The sequence below is a fragment of the Psammomys obesus genome, unplaced genomic scaffold, assembly GCF_907164565.1.
Source record: "Psammomys obesus unplaced genomic scaffold, mPsaObe1.curated_primary_1811, whole genome shotgun sequence".
In the NCBI taxonomy this organism is placed as follows: Eukaryota; Metazoa; Chordata; class Mammalia; order Rodentia; family Muridae; genus Psammomys; species Psammomys obesus.
Genome location: NW_026585504.1, coordinates 68,702,106 through 68,708,105, shown reverse-complemented (window position 1 = coordinate 68,708,105; position 6,000 = coordinate 68,702,106). Strand labels below are relative to the sequence as shown.

Below are 6,000 nucleotides of genomic sequence, written 5' to 3'. Positions count from 1 at the left end.
TCACAAGGTAACATTTGCTAAACAAAGTAAAAACACCAGCCTTTAACAGGCATTATTTACAACAGTTCCCTTTAATATAAAAAAGTCTAACTATGGAAGTCCAATGTACAAATGTTAAAAAAGATACTATACTAAAAGAATGTTCCATGATACTGTACATACAAAAACTGTTCAACAGCAATGATTTAAATAAATCTGTTTTTCTCTGAGTCTGGAAGACACAATCGCAAAGTTCTGCAACTGTGTTATTGCTGAGAAGTGTGCCTGGGAACACTGTTTCCCAGTGCCCACTCATCCCAGCTCCACCTTGAGAATCTCCTGCGTTTGGACTGTGAGCCCACAGCATCTCCGAAGATAGCTAGAACCAAATGTGTACTCAATGGAAGTCATTATTGAGGGCGTCGCTGCTCGCCATAAACTATGAAAACCAGACGGAGATCTTCCCATCCGATCTGCTACTAACACTGCTTTGTTGGGCCCGGATCTGGACCCCACTTTGGCCTTCTTTTCCCGAGGATCCTGGGGATTGTTCTGGAGATGGTGGGCCTGGAGTGCTGGATCCGAATGCTCCTGAGCCATTCTGATCTCCCTCAGCAGGCGCTCCTCCTGGCTGCCACATTGCTGTTCCTGGGCGATGCTGGCTTTGTTCTGCTTGCAGGCAGTCTTAGCGTTGGACAGCTCCGTGTACTGGATTTGATCTGGTTTGACAGCAATGTTATGGCCAGGGCAAGCAGAAGGTGTGTTTCGAGTGAAAGGATAATTATAAGCACCCAGCTCATCAGGTTCCCTCCTTTTACTGTTCAGTGAGGCTTGAATGGTCCCAAACCCTAAATGAAGCATCTCCCAAATGTTAAGCAATAGGCAGAGGCCTGTGACACTATACATTATCAGAAGATAGATGATCTTTTCACTGGGTCTAGAAATACAGCAGTCTATCTTATGAGGGCAAGAAAGTCTGCTGCACACACAGAATGAGGTGGACGTGGACGCCATACAGGAAATACTGCCCCAATAGAAAGCCCGCCTCATGCACAGTCCTGGCCAGCAGCTGCAAAACAGATTTTCATGAGTCCATCCCACCGAATTCTGCAGTGGCAGCCATCCTCCCGAATTCCCATCATGTTTAGGTTTTGGTTGGCTCTGCTCTTTATTTTCTTTTTAGCTTTCTACCTCCACTTCTGGATACATCATAGGATCCTCTTCATGGTCCTCTTCCGTTTCTTGGTGAGCCCGGTGCTGTTTCCAACGCTCGGCGCAGAGTTTGCTTCCAGCTGCTTTCTTGCATGCCTTGTCGTGCTCCATTTTGGTGATCTTATGAAGACCGTTTCCCAGATTCATCACAGAGGGAGTTGTAACCAGGACGATCTGGAACACCTGGAAGCGCACGTGGGAAGGTAGCGCGAAGGCATCACAGCCCGGCTCCTCTGTGTTGCACACAGATTTGCTTTGCTCGTCGTAATAAATGAGCTTTCCCCCTGTAGCAGTTAGAACAGTGAAAAGACAATGAGCACAGCGAGCTAGATCTTCCCTGCAAATGTCGAATGGTTATGTACCTCCTCTAGCAAGCGAGCCATGAGCTCCAACTCAAGGTGAAGCTGGTTTGCCCTGTTGCCCAGAACTTCTGTTACTCAAAACTTTCTGTCAGACACTATTTTGTTTGTTGCCTTCCCAGATTCTCTCAGGCGGTGGCCATTCCCCCAAAGCGCCTCCTCTGCAGCGCAGCACAGCGCCTCATGGACCCCAGGTGGGCCATAATCTTTGCCACGTGGCTACCACCGCCACCACCTCGCCCACTGCCTCCCTCCCCCAGAACTCTGGACTTTTGAACAGTGTTGACATTTTGAAAGACTATGGGGGCTTTTGAAGTTTGACTAAACGCATTTTGCCTATGTGGGGCAGGGAGCAGAATGTGGTGGTCTGTGTAAGAATGGCTCCCGCACAGGCTCACATATGTGACTGTTACTCACCAGGGAGGGCACTATTTGAGAAGGATTGGGAGGTGTGGCCTTGTTGGGGTAGGGGTGGTCTTGGTGCCAAGTCCCAGCTTCTCTCTCTTCCCTCTCCTTCCTCACTCTCTCAGCTACCCCTCCAGTGTCATGCACCCCGCCATGGATAGATAACGGGATAGATAACGGGATAAACCTCTGAAACTTTAAGCCCCAACTAAATACTTTCTTCTCTAAGTGTTGCTTTGGCAATGGTGTCTCTTCACAGCAATAGAACAGTGACTAAGACAAATTTCTTTGCTAATTTTGCTGATTTTTAACTGTATTATTACTCCTGGGTTTTGTTTTGTTACATGGACCTGTGGGAGTTCCTTCTAGATCTTGAATATGAACATCTCATTAAATAAATCTTCTGCAAATATTGGTAGCTCCCCCACCACCACTTTATAGGCTGTTTACATTTTTTGCATTTTGTTCGATTGGTTTTTTTTTCCCCCTTTCTTTTTTCGAGACAGGGTTTCTCTGTGTAGCCTTGGCTGTCCTGGACTTTGTAGACCAGGCTGGCCTCAAACTCACAGCTATCTACCTGACTCTGCCTGAGTGCTGGGACTAAAGGAGTGTGCCATGATGCCTGGCTTTTGATGGTGGTGGTGGTGGTTCTTGTTGTTTTTTTTTTTTTTTTTTTCATTTTTTTGTTGTGTTTTGAATACAGAAGATTTGAACTTTTTTTTCCTTTTAAAAATAGCATTTTATTAATCCTTTGATAACTTCATACAATGTATTTTGGTAATATCTACCAGCCCTTCTTTGAGAATTATTTTTTTGAAAGTATATTATCTCATTTATTTTTTCTTTTCTTTTTTTTTTAAATTATACTTTATTTACTTTGTATCCCCCCTCTAGTTCCCTGGATTTGAACTTTTTGAAGTCTCAGATGTCTTTTCTTTTGTTGCTTGTGCTTTTTGAATCATATGCAAGAGATCCTGGTGACAGACCAAAGCTTTAGACCTTTCCTTGGTGATCTTTTTAGGAGTTTTACTGTCTCAGAGCGTACAGTCAGGTCTTTAATCCGGTTTGGTGATTTTTCATGTGTGAGGTAAGATGAGAACTGCACAATCAAGTGGTTCAAGTACTGGGGAGTGCGTATGACATTCATCTTTCCTTTGTTCGCTGTAGTGACACACTGTATAATCTGCTCCATGATAAAGGTGATCCAACACTGACCAATAAGAAACAGACAATTTTAGGACGACTTTAAGATTTTTGTTTGTTACAATATTCACAGTACAATATTGAGTAAAAATAAAAGGAAAAAATGTTGAGAGAAGACAGCAGACACTGAGTATCATTAGGAGTGACTTTTAAACTCTCCCCTATCCTTATGTTTTTAAATTTTATTTACTATCCAGCTTATTATATAATATATAATTTTGAGTTTTCCCTTTCATTTAGATATAGTGTTCATATCTTAGGACTTAGGACAAAATTCAAACTTCTAGAATACCAAGCACTTGTACATTAATTTTTTTCTTTTTCTTTTCTTTTTTTTTTTTTAATTCAAGCATCTTGGTTTTGATAAGTTGGCTAAAACATCAATATTTTGGGGACCACAAAAGTGAAAACTAGGCATGAATTCCAAATGGGAAAGTGATTTCACAAAAATGCATCTTAGCTTTATAAGCTTTTAGATAACTCGTTTGTAAAAGAATATTTGTGCTCTGAAAAATTATGGGTATTAAAAACAATGGAACTGGACTATGAATCAGTTTATATCATGACAGGAATAGTTTAAGTTATGTGTTTTCCTACTCAGCTATGATAAAACAGGTTGTTCTGTTACCTAGAAGATGTAAAAAGTGGTCAGTATTGTGTCAGAGGAAAAAAAATCATTTGGTAGAAAATGGGGTTGGCAGGATAGACACCAGAAGCAGTGGGAGAGAGGGACCAGGATGGGAGGGTCCTCTGAAAGGATCCAACCAACAGGGGATTGAAGCAGATGCTGAGACTCATGGCCAAACTTTGGGCAGAGCACCAGGAGTCTTTTGGAGGAAGAGATGGGTAGGACTAGAGGGACATGGAGGGAACAGGAGCCCTGCAAGGAGACCAACAAAACTAAAAGTTCTGAGCCCAGGGGGTCCTGCAGAGAACTATGCATGGAGAGGACCTAGACCCCCTGCTCAGATGTGGAAAATTGAATCAGTCTCCATATGAATCTCTGAGTGAGGGGAGCAGGGGCTGCCTCTCTCATGAACTCAGTTGACTGCTCTCTGATCACTCGCCCCTGATGATGCAGACTTGCCAGGCCACGGAGGAAGAGGATCCAGGACAAAATTAGGACAAAATTTGAGATGATGAGACTTTACAGGCTATGGACAGATGGCAATAGTGGAGAACTCCCCCTTTCAGTGGACTAGGAGAAGGGGATGAGGGGAAGACGGAGGGAGGATGGGGCTAAGGGAGTTGAGGGAGGGGGCTTCAATCGGGATATATAAAGAATAAATTGTGAAGAAAAAATTAAAATTAACAAAAAAGAAAACGGGTTTGGGAAGCATGGATGCGGTGCTGTGTGCGATGCGGTGGCGTTTGCGGTGTTCAGGTGCAATGATGGAAGCCATAGCCCAGCACTCTCACAGTCCATTTGGAACCCGAATGGGAGAATTGCACAAAGCTTTGCACAGAACAGAGAATCAGCGGGTACTAACCACCTACCCCTCAGAGTTCTTCAGATGTCATTTCCCATTGAATTTGCCATTCCTAACAAGCTGCAATGTAGAGTGGCTCCAAAGGAGTTAAAAATCATAGAAAAATCTGAGAAAGGCATAAACAGGCTTTTCCTAGAGGATTTGCCATTTAAAACCTCAGCTGCTTTTAATGCCAGGTTTCCTTGGTGGCCAGTGACTACGAACACTTAAAAGCTGCAGAGAGCTGAGTTCAAGGGCTCCCTGAGGGCATGGCTTGTAGCTTTCCATTCATTAAGGAATCAAGCCTTGGGAACCAGTCCCCTGCTTGCATTGCCCACTAGAGAAAGAGAGAGCAAGAGGGCAAGGGAAGAAGGGGGAGGAAGGAGGGAGGGAGAGGGGGACAGAATGAGGGTGAAGAGGGCAGAAGATAGGCTAAGAGGATTTGAAGAACGAAAATTAGAAGATACTTGGACAGTTTATTGCATTTAAGGGACATAACTTAAAAAGCACAAAACTTGTCTCTTAGGGGTATAAGTGGGGAGACAGAGAACATAATTAAGATCAGTAACTAGGTTTGTGAAACAGACAGAAATTAAGATAGAATGAAATTTCCTGTGCCTTGTCCTTCCCCTGTGAAACACAGTTTCCCAGCTTTCTGGGCTGGCTCATCTTGTACCCATCTCTGAAGTCTCTTGGGTGAAAAACAGAGGCTACTATTAGGAATGACATTTCAAAACCACTGCACCTTCATGGTCTCCACTCCGTCGTATAATTCATGCTAGCAGGTAGCTGCACCTCCTCTGGTCCCGTGTTTCCATAGATGGATCAATATTATTCATTTCTGGGAACTGCCACGCAGAAGAGCCAGGAGCTTGTATATAACAGCCACATACAGTATTTTAGTTATACACTCAATAAATAGTTATGCTTCAGGCTTTTTATTTGCTATTTAATTCAGATCCTTACCTTCACAATCAATTTAAGATCAAAAATAGAGAAATAGAGTGAAACAGAAAAATGTGGGCTATTCAAGAGCAAAACAGAGAGGAGCAGAAATGTTGATAAGTAGAATTGTAAACCAGGAAATGAAGTGGTCCCCTGAGGAAGACGCTCTCCCTCATTTCGTCATCACTTGTGATGGAGGCACAGACCCGGAAATCCCAAAGACTGTGGTTTCGGTGGTGGTGTTGCATAATGATAGGATTAAGAAACTTCTGGTTAGCTGGGTGGTGCTGGCACACACCCCTTTAATCCCAGCATTTGGAAGGCAGAAACAGATGGATCAAGGACAGCCTGGTCTACAGAAGCAGTTCTAGGACAGCCAAGGCTACATAGAGAAACCCTGTCTTGAAAAACAAACAAACAAACTGAAT

The 6,000-nt window shown here is 43.4% G+C and overlaps 1 pseudogene; it reads right to left on the bottom strand.

Moving 5' to 3' along the window:
- Window positions 1–418: 418 nt before the first annotated feature.
- LOC129673484 (gap junction gamma-1 protein-like) overlaps window positions 419–6,000 on the bottom strand; it is a 27,988-nt pseudogene continuing 22,406 nt past the window's right edge.